Here is an 11,864-nt window from a genome sequence, read left to right on the forward strand (position 1 = left end):
ATAAATTTTGACAACTGTCCCTGAACTTATCTAGTTATAACATTACAGTCCCGTAACTTAAAAATGTAATATAAAACCCCATCAACTTTTAAATTTTACACAGTAAAATTTCTCTAACCTCCAATTACTAGTTTTTCAGTTAGACGCTGATCTAGATAGTTCTAGCATGGAGCTTAGTCAGTATTTCTCTTTTCTCTCTCAAGCCATGTGTAAATTGAATCATTTTTCTCTCTATAGACAGAATAAGTTTTCATGTATAAAGAGAATAATTTTATAATTTGCGTAAGAGAGGAGAGAGAAATGTTGACTAAATGCCATGCGAGAGCTATTCATATCAGTTTCTAATTGAAAAATCAGTAATTGAAAGTCAGAGAGATTTTACTATGCAAAATTTAAAAGTTTAGGGGGTTTTATGCTACATTTTAAAGTTAAAAGGACTGTAGTATTATAACTATATAAGTTCAGGAACAATTATTGAAATTTATCCCTTCAAAGTCTTAATGAATCTGCTTCTAACACAACTCAACCTTACAGAACTTGGCTATCACTTTCAACTTTCCAAGAACAGGATGAATGGTAGTCGATTAACTAACCTTAATAGATTTTTATTGATCTCTTCTTTTATTGGCTTTGATTTTTGCTTGTAATTTTTCTCTAAATGTTTGTTGTTTTTGACATTTGAGGTATTCTGATTGTAAAATGGACTGATGGGGCACACAGATCCAAATGGTGAGTTCTTTTTCTTCTTTTTATTATGTTCTTATTATGCATCTGGAATTCACCCATATTAGTTCATTTAGCCACCATTGATGAATCTGGTTGCAGGGCCAATGATTTACAAGGGAATTTACCACCTGTTCTACCAATAAAATCCTGAAGGAGCTGTGTGGGGAAACATTGTGTGGGCCCGCTCAACTTCAAGAGATCTTGTTAATTGGACCCCACAAAAGGTTGCCATCTATCCATCTCAGCCATCAGATATTAATGGTGCCTGGTCTGGTTCAGCCACAATCCTCCAAAATGGCACACCTACTATTCTCTACACAGGAATTAACTCATTAAACCAACAAGTTCAAAATTTGGCCATGCCCAAAAACCCATCTGACCCATACCTCTTAGAATGGAAGAAGTCATCCAAAAATCCTGTAATGTCACCCAACCCTGAGAACCAAATTGATCCTGGTTCATTTAGAGACCCAAGCACGGCCTGGCTTGGTGCTGATGGGAGATGGAAAGTAATCATTGGAAGTAAAAATGACATTAAGGGATTTGCAATTCTTTACAGCAGTGAAGATTTTGTTCATTGGATTAAGGCCAATGACCCATTGCATTCTGCTACGGACACTGGAATGCGGGCATGTGTGGATTTTTTCCCAGTGTCAGTTAATAGCACAGTTGGGGTTGATCTGCCAACATTTGGACCAGATGTTAAGTATGCGCTTAAGGCGAGTTTCAATGCACATGATTACTACACAATTGGAGAATATGATCATGTGAAGGATATTGGACGAAGGATCACTGGATGGTGATTCTGGCTAAGATATAATTATGGGAAATTTTATGCTTCAAAAACTTTCTTCGACAGTGCTAAGAATAGAAGGCTCTTGTGGGCTTGGCTAAATGAATCTTCTAGTGTTAGTGATGATATCAAGAAGGGTTGGGCTGGAATTCAGGTAATATATAGTTAATTTCTTAGGAAGTCGGTTTCAAATCACTATTATTATTTTATATCAATATTGACTCCTTTCTTGGATTCATTCTTGCAGGCAGTTCCAAGAGCTGTCTGGCTTGATAAATCGGGAAAGCAACTGGTGCAATGGCCAATAAAGGAAATTGAAATGCTTCGTATGAATCCAGTCCACTTGCCTAGCCAAGACCTTAAGGAAGGATATGCGCTTGAAGTCCCTAGTGTCACAGCAGCACAGGCAAGTCATTACGGTTCAGAAATAGGATTTTTGCTAATTGTCATTAACCAAATCATATTACACCCACTTAATAGGTTATTAATGCTTATTTGTTGCCCTAATTATACTGCCTACCACATGTATTTATTTATTTATTTATTCATCTTAACAGGCAGATGTGGAGATCACATTTAAGGTATCAGATTTTGGCAACGTAGAAATGCTAGACCCAAGTAGGTCCATTTGGGTTGCTAGTTTTGGCTTCTAAAGGCATGCCAGAGTACACATCTGTTTTCTTTAGAATATTCAAAGGCCAGGACAATTATGTTGTGTTTATGTGCAGTGACCAAAGCAGGTCCTCCTCTCTCTCTCTCTCTCTCTCTCTCTCTCTCTCTCCACTTATCTGTTTCTCTACTTTTTCAAGCCATCAATTGTTTACCTGTAAATCCAACAGTTACTTAACCCTTTTGCTTCCGTGCTTGACTTTTCTAACTTTCAGGTCTTCAATAAATCCGGACAATGATAAGACCACTTATGGGTCATTTGTTGATGTGGACCTAATTTATGAGCAATTGTCGTTAAGAAGCTTGGTGAGTTTACCGTAACATAATAAGAAAATAAGGGTTTTTTTTTTTTTTTTTTCACTTCTAAGGTCAATATTTAGCTGTGTTATTAGAATGAGGTGGGAAGTTACTTAAGATAGAATCTTGGAAAATGTTGCCAATTAACCAATACGTTTTAGCCAAACACCTTCCAAGATCTTAGCCAACACAAGAACTCTATCTAAAGTCTATAACCTCAATAATATAAATGTCCATAATCAAAAGTTGTGTGGAAAAAGATCGACTCAAAGATATGGGAGGAAATCAAAATGTTAAAACTTAACGGCCATGCCCTTCAAGAGAGATGTAATCAGTTCAACAGACCATTGGCTGCTACTGAAGTTTCCTTTGTATCCAACTTGGTGCATAATTTCCCTGTGTCTTCCAATCAATTCAAAAAACTAGTAGACTAGGCATATATCATTTTGATTTGATGGAGAAACTTTAGCAGAAGGTCCAACCAATGTTGTCCGTCAAGGTCCACCATTTATTAGCTTAGAGTAGTAGTTTATACATTCAGTTGATGGATTCCTAATTCCTGAAGTTTTTGTTAACTATCTTTAGGTTATGACTTACCCTTTTGTCAATTACATCCTACTAGCTTCTTGTCTTGACGTATTTGATTTTTGTTACCTGCAGAGATTGATCGTTCAGTAGTGGAGAGGCTTGGTGGGCAAGGAAAGAGTTGCATTTCAGCAAGAGTCTATCCCACATTGGCAATAAATGAGGCAGCCCACTTGTATGCTTTCAATAATGGAAGTGAAAGTGTTACTATCACAAGACCCAGTGCATGGAGCATGAAGAAGGCTCGCATCAACTGAGAAACTAAACTGGGAGTTACAAAATGAGGATGAGATGTATTTACAACTACACATCTTGATTTCCTGTTTTTCACTTTAATTGTACTTTCTCAGAGATGAAATAAAAGAAGGAATAAAGAGTACCATTCTAATAGATGAAATAAATGAAGCCAGTGGATTTGTTTTTGCGATAGAATATAAGAATTGAGAATTAGAAGCAATATAAAATATCACTAGCAAAGTTCATATTGCCAAATTCTGGGATTTTAATTTTAAAGTTATTCCAATTTACTGAGGACCACTGTAGCTCTCTGACTTGGCATCCAAAATTTGCAAGCTTTTGCCTCTTCTTCACTCCCATTTGAAATTTCATAGCTCTATCAGAGGTAGAGAATCCCTTCCGTCGACTTGCAGGACAACTTCCCCTCTGATAGATGCTTCAGCTTAATTGCTTCATCTTCTCCTGTCACAACATTAGATGTCTTAAAAACAGAGCAGAGGAATCCATCTCCATGTTTAAAAATTCCATGTTTATTACAAATCAGACAGAGTACAAGCAAAAACAGAGAATTTCCATTGTTCAGAACAGAAACAAGGGACACAGAACCTTATGATAGCATTGCCTCAGTGGAGGTTTGCAATGAATATTTCCTTATAAATCTTTGGCGTGGAAAATCTTTATCAATCTTTACATGTTTGAACCTTCTTCTCTGTGACAGGTTTTTAATGATATTCTGTTCCAGAGTGGAGTGTTCATATTTTGATTCTTTTCCAAACATTTTAGCCCATGGGCCCCTAATGGACTTGAAATTTTTTTCTTCCATAATCAATACGAGTATCCCTCCGCAGGGGAACGTGGACGGGCAAACAACGGAGGGCTTGTACTTCTTGTAGAATGTGCCAATCTTTAGTCTGTAGCAAATGAGATTGTGACCCCTACATTTCTTGTTATATCATTTTTATTTTTTACTTCGTTCATTTTCTTGAAGAACACATTCATTATATGAACATTTATTCTCCAATCCGGACTGCCAAAGGAGGGGCCTTATATCTGATCTAGCTGCGTCATTTGTGGTGCGCCCATGGAATCTCTCTGCCATGTGTTCTGTGAATGCCCGATGGTTCTTAAAGTTTGGGGATCAGTTTGGGACTCCACCTCTTTAGCTCAGTTTAAATCCGTGGATATGAGTAACTGGTTTCTGAAGTGTTTGGATTTTAATGCTATTTCGGATTGTGATTCTTCCCCCTTACAAACTCTGTGCATTTCTTTGTGGTGGATTTGGCGCTGGAGGAATGAAGCTATTTTTCAAGATAGGATCCAACCTCTTCAGTCGAAGCTTGCTCTGTTGAATTTCCAGCTGAGGAACAACGCTTTAGCTTGGAAAGGGTCCTTGGCCATGTCTTGTTCCACTTCTAATTCTATCATTTCAGTTTGTTGGTCTCTTCCAGAAGTTAGACTAAATTAAATTTTGATGGTGCTAGTAAAGGCAATCCAGGTAGGGCTGGTGGAGGCAGTATGCTTGGGGATCATTTGGGAAATTGGATAGTGGGCTATATGGTTCGTTCGCTTGGGTGTTTGTGCGTCAAAACATGCAGAATTTCAGGCCTTTATTCATGGTCTCAAGGTGGCGGATTCATACAAGTGGTGTTGGAGATGGATTTATACAGATCTAAATAAATTGTTACGTAGATTTAGAAAAGTATATTTAAATTGGCTAGCGGACCCATGGTGAAGTTGTAACTTGAAAGACAACTAACATGGGAATTATCAAATAATTATTGTTTTAAAAATCAACCCAAGGGAGAAGAAAATCATTAATTCCTTTGGTATTGTGTCCCTCTGTCTTATCTATCTGCTATTCTATAATGAACTTCCGACCAAATACACACACACACACACACACACACACACATATATATATATATATAGAGAGAGAGAGAGAGAGAGAGAGAGAGAGAGAGAGAGAGAGAGAGAGAGAGAGAGAGAGAGAGGATGATTGTGTATTTGAATTTGCAAAAAATCATCTCTTTTATTTTCAAAACTTATCCAATGTCCTCAGACAATATAAAGACATTTAAACTCAGTTTCCTTCAGATGCTCAATTTCTCAAATATCTCAGATAACCTGCTACTTCAAGAAAAATGATTTTTATAGTGCATCATGACTCTCTATGTCATTGGTTTCGAAGTTCCCACTATTCTCATGTATTATTTCTTAAATAATAGGAACAACCAGAAAAAAGTAATATAGAATTTTCTTAAATGGTTCAAGCCAATCCCTCAATGATGTAAATAACTTAAAAAAAATCATCAATCACTATGGTCTATGACATAGATCATCAAACGATGGTAAAGAATTCTGCTCACTGTTTATCCTGCATCGTCTTTTTTCAGAAATCCTGACGAAATACTCTGGACTCAAAATTTAATATATGAATATCAGACTTATTTCAAATCTATCACCATAAGAGATCCCTCCATGTTCTTAGAAAGAAAATCACAGCATATCTACATGAGCTCAACCACTTTAGACCAAATACTTGAGTTTTGGAATCAATTTTTATAGGTCCAAAAGCAAAGCCTCATGAAGTTTCAGATTACAGTTCAAAGATATGGTAAGATTCATAGGATATGTACACTTGAAACAAATCCTTTGATGAGCCTGGAAACTCTTGGAAGAAGAATATGTATGGCAAGGACATTGATTCTCATGACTCAGATTATTACAATAACAATTTAAGTCCTAGTTAGAATTCCTTTTAGACAGAACTGAACTAAAGGACGCCCAAAAAAATCCAAAATTAAGCCTGAAGGCTGTACTGTCACAAGCTTCACAGTGTATAGCCCATGGCAGGTGCCTTCAGAACTCCATATGAACTGACAAAAGACTGTTCCCCTGAAGCTGGAAAGATAGATATCTATATAATTAATTTCAGTCTGATAAGTTATTTGTCTTCATGTATGACTTTGTTAGGTATAAGTCACGTGCCTACCTAACTAGTTCTTATCTTGTTAGATATCCTTAACTGCCTACTAGGTAGACATGTGTTTATATGAAAAGTAGTTGTAATAGTTTCAGCCCTCCTCCTATATAAAGGGAGTTTTGATTTCATTTGTAGCAAGACTTACCAAGAAATAATATTCTAACTTCTTTGTCTTATGACTTTCTAAATTTCTCTTCCTCTCTTGAAAGTCAAAAATTATATCTTATTCATATAATCATCCACTAAGACATGAATATGCTCTACACTTGCCACTCTTAGTAGATCCTGTATATCAGAAAATGCTAGTTCATTGATCTACTGCTTTGGTCCTCTAAATCTAATTCTGTATAATAATATAAAAGGGTAAAACCTTGAGATTTGTTTGACCATGATAGCTTATTGTATCTCGATATTGCATAAATATTATTATGCTTAACTCAAGTTTAGAGGCTCCCGACTAGCTATGATATCAAAGCCTTGTTAGTTCTAAAGTAGGGCTGTGCAATTTTCGGTGTGAATAGAAAAACCGAACGGAACTGAGCTATTTCGGTTCAATCGGTTCGGTTCTGTTTGAAAATTTGAATATATTCATTTTTCGGTTTGGTTCGATTTTTTATCGGTTAAAACCGAATAGTAAAATGATCCAAATAATTTTTCAGCCCAAGATGCATAAACCTCAAGGCCCAAGATGCATAACCCGGCCCAAGATACATAACCCAGCCCAAAAATATAAAAATTCTAATATTTTCGATTTAATGCAATGGAACCAAATCGAACTGATATTTTTTAGTTTAGTTTAGTTCAGTTCGATTCTCTTTAGATGATTGGTTAAGGTCGGTTTATATTTTTAAACGATTTAATTTTTCAATTTTTAATATTTGATTCGATTTCGAATCGAACCGACTGAATGCTCTTCCCTATTCTAAAGAGGAGGATAATAATGTTTTTATATTTATGGGCACATTTGGCTTTGACTTCAAATGAACAAAAGGGCACAGCCAGAGAGTACCTATGGAGAGGGAAGAGGTATAGCATGAGTTCATTATATGTGTGGTAAGGGCTCCCGGCTTATTTTGGTATCAGAGCCTAATTATGTTTGTATTATACATACTTCACTGGTGAGTAGGAGAGAAATCTTCAAACTCTGGTATTTCTCTTAATTTCTGTATCACTGTTTCCTGCCATCTTTTCTTATCTTGGTATTAAATTTAATTTTAAATTAATTTTTAATTTTTTTAATTAAAATATTTAAAAATAATTTTCAACATTAGTCTAATTTTTGAGAAGTAAATTTAAGCACACTTTTAAAAAAGTTTATTTTTTTGAGCAATACATTTTTAAGGAAATTATTTTTTTAAAAAAATATGATTTGAATGTATTTAATTAATATGTTAAATTTTAAAAAATAAAAGTGTATTGATTAAAAATGATAGTAGAAAATTTTTTTTATGACATAATAATAAATAAAATATAATAAAAATCTTATTAAAAAATATAATAAAAATTCTTAAGTTTGATTAATTAAAGGAAAAATTAATATTTAGTTTCTGTATTTTAATAAAACTAATTATCTAATCTTTTTATTTTGAAAAATATACTATTTAGTTCATGTATTTTACTTTCGTTAAGCTATTTAATCATTCCATCAAATTTTTCATTATTTATGCTATTCAAATTATTATTTAGTCCTTTTATTTTAAGAAAATTAATTATTTAATCCCTATATTTTCAAAAATACTACTATTTAGTCTCTCTATTTTAGTAAAACTAATTAGTTAGTCAATGTATTTTGAAAAATATAGCATTTTGAAAATTATATTATCATATAAAAATATAAATTTTACTATGTGGAGGCTAAATCTGAATTTATATATATATATATATATATATATATATATATATATATATATATATATATATATATTTTTAAATCTCTAATTCCTTAGATATCATTTTTATACTTTTACTACTGAAAAATAATTTTTCTTTATTACTTACAAATTTAAGTAAATTGATTAATTTTTTTGTATAAATAATTTGTACCGTTTTTATTAACAGATGAAAACAAAGAAAGAATGAGGGAGAGAAGGATGTGAGCGTAGAGGAGAAGCAATATGGAGAGATAGAAATAAGAAAAGATAAGAGAGAAATAAGGAAGAGAAGATTATAGTAGTTTAGGTATAAAAAATAATTATGGGACTAATAGTTAACAGAGTCAAATTATATGTTCTAACTAATATATTTTTTCAGAATATATGGATTAACTAATTAGTTTCACTAAAATAAAAGGACTAAATAGTAGTTTGACCAGTATTACTAACGGAAAAATTAACAGAGGGATTAAACAGTTTAACGGAGGTAAAATGCATGGACTAAATAGTATATTTTTTAAAATATAGAAATTAAATAATTAATTTCGTTAAAATACAAAGACTAAATAATAATTTACCCTTGTAACACCCCTGATTTTTTTATATATTATTATTGGGCTTCGTGTAGGTATCCTCAATTCGCGGAAATTCGGCGATTGTCCGGATGCATGAATTTCGGCGAACAGACCACTACGGAAAAGTCTCCGAATTGGATCGAGGTTTTGGCTACCCCACCATTGTCATGCATCCCGAGCGCGTTCCCGAAGTCGGAATCGGCAAAGGTAAACCCGAACCTTGCTTTTTCATAATTTTCTAGTGCTTAAATCCATAAAATATTCGTGGTAGCTTAGAAAATTATGATTCTTTTTGCAATAGCTTAGTAATATTTCTAAGGACCGCGGGGCAGAGTTTTATAATTTTTAGAGCTTATTTGAGCAGTTTTTGCAAAAATGATCAATTATAAGGACTAAATTGAAATTTTACATATTGTGATGAATGATTGATTTGATGGGCCCAGGAGGGGCTGTGTGATGTGATTGAGTTGTGGATATATGGATTGTGGATATAGAAGTGTGTTTTGAGCCCTTTTGCAGGTTGGGTAGGTCCTAGGTATAGGGGAGACTCTGTCGGATTTTCGGCACGACTTAGGACGTATTGGGTCATTTGTATTAAATAATTGTAATATAATTGTCAGGTGAGCCGGGACAGCCTTCTTCCTCCGCCCAGCCGCTACAGTGATTGTCGTCAAGTCTGTGAGTAAAATATTAATTTTAATTGTAATTTCGATATTATTATATGTTCAAGCATGCCCATGCATCACTTATATGCAAATATTTATGTAGTTAAACTCTAGGCACGATTTATGTTTCATTCATAACTGTTAACGTGCCATGAGTGTTGTTGTGGTAATTTGGAGCAGTGTGCGTGCGTTGGCGTGCGTGTGATGTGGTGTGGACTATGGATAGGACGGGTAGTCACGGCTTGAGTTCTTCGCTGGGACCCGATCCTTCTGGGTAGTCACGGCTTGAGTTCTTATTGGGACCCCGATTTGGTTATTAAGTGGAAGTCCGAGCTGAGTTCTTCGCTGGCACCAAGTTGGATTTAAGAGAGCTGTATAGGAGATCAGCTCCCATATGTTATGATTGATGCTACAGGGTGCGTGAGTGTTCCAAATTACCTTTTTGATGTTATGATGTGAAAATGTTGTTGATGTTGCATTTCACTCTACAGGGTGCATTAGTTTTAGATAGTTATAGAGATTATGGTTAAAATTGATATTTTACTCTCTGAGTCGAACGCTAACTCTGTTCAATATTTTTGGAGGATTTTATTTTGGTTAACCTGCTTTTCTCCTTCGCAGGTTGATTATCGATATTTGTGTAATTTTATTTACTCCTAGAATTTCCGCATGTGTTAGAAGTATTTATTTGATTATGGTCTGTAATATTATTATCATGTTGGACCTGTAAACGTATAATGATATGCATATTTGATGGATTGGATGAGGGAGCTGAGCTCCCATTTATTTTTATGAGGATATGAGTATGTGGAGGGTGAGCTGAGCTCCCCAATTGAGTATTTATTATGTTTACAGGTCGGGTGAGTCGAAAACTCCCCTTTGGAAAGTCCATTTTATGGCCGGACTCTGTCCGTTTGTTTTCTTAATATTGGGCCTAAATGGGCCTTAGAGTTGGGTAAATGAATAGTTAAGGCTTACTACGGGCCTCGGGGGCTTTAGGCTAGCCCAGGTCCTAGTGCCGGTCCGGCCCATAGGTTGGGTCGTGACAACCCTTAATTAAAAATTTTTTCTTTATGTAAATGTATATTGAATACAAAATAATACCATTAAATTTTTTCCATTGACCATCCCCTGGTTAATGAACATGACAACCCTTCAATTCCCCACTAAAGCAATAGAGATAATAGTTGAAAGTAGTAGAATTTGATGCTCAATAACTTGAAATTCCTTGAATTAGACAAGGAAATTTATAGTAAAAATAAATTACTCTTGCCTGCATATAGCTCCCACCGATAGCAATAAACACCTATAATGAAGTTAATTGAAATAATATTAATAAAAAATAATTTTAAAATAGTCATTGAATCTTCCTCAGTTATTATTATTTTATAAAAAATAATATTGAGGAAAAAAAACTTTCCAAATACTTATTATTAGTTGCCATTTATTTATTTTTTTAAAATTTATTGAATATTATTAAATATAAAATTGATTTTACTCGTAATTTCAAACTTAATTGATTATATTAATAAAGTCTCTCAACTTCAATTCGTATCATAAAAATTTATGAATTTTAATTTGAATATCATTAAAATCCTGTGATTTGCTATTACAGATTTCTAAATTAACTTATGAGTAAATTTTACTCATCGTCTCTCAATTTCAATAAATATATCAAAGACATCTTTTAACTTTAATTTATCTAATACAAATATTTAAATTTTAATTAAATATATAAATAATTTTTAACAAAATGTACTAAATAATAATAATAATAATTGATATATTATTTTACTAATTTAAAAAATAAAGACAAAAACTAAATACAATATCAACATATATAAAAAAATAAAACCATTCATATTTAATTAGGATTTGAATATTTTCAAAATAAAGTAAAGTAATTATATGTTATTAATTTTTTTACATTAAAATAAAATCAAAAGAATTAAAATAAATTATATATACATCTTTTAGATATTAACTTAAAATCGAATTAAAAAAAATAATATATATAAAACTAATATTTTTATGACAAATTAAATAATTAATTGTAAATATTTATAAAAATATTAGACTATTTTAAAATGTATGATTTTATTTTAAATAAATAGAAAATAAATGAAAATTTTAAATTGATTATAAAATTGAAAGATGACTATGATACACCTATTTAACTTGAGGGACGATAAATGAAACTTAACAATAAGTTAACCTGTAAACCTATAATAGTAGGTTACAGGAATTTTAGTAATATTTAAATTGAAAATCGAGAATTTTTATAATATAAATTAAAATTCAAGAATGATTTTGATATAATAACTTAAGTTGAGAAATTATAATTGAGATTAACCCTTAATTTTATTATTATGTCATAAATTACTTCATAATTCATTAAATCTTTCTCTTTTATTATTATTTTATAAAAAAATTAAATAAATTTGAAAATAATACTATCAGAAT

The 11,864-nt window shown here is 32.7% G+C and overlaps 1 pseudogene; it reads left to right on the top strand.

Annotated features, from left to right (window-relative positions):
* The first annotated feature begins 554 nt into the window (after nucleotides 1-554).
* Nucleotides 555-3,454, top strand: LOC110668194 (beta-fructofuranosidase, insoluble isoenzyme CWINV1-like; annotated as a pseudogene).
* Nucleotides 3,455-11,864: the final 8,410 nt, after the last annotated feature.

This window comes from Hevea brasiliensis, chromosome 6 (genome assembly GCF_030052815.1).
Source record: "Hevea brasiliensis isolate MT/VB/25A 57/8 chromosome 6, ASM3005281v1, whole genome shotgun sequence".
NCBI classification, from domain to species: Eukaryota; Viridiplantae; Streptophyta; class Magnoliopsida; order Malpighiales; family Euphorbiaceae; genus Hevea; species Hevea brasiliensis.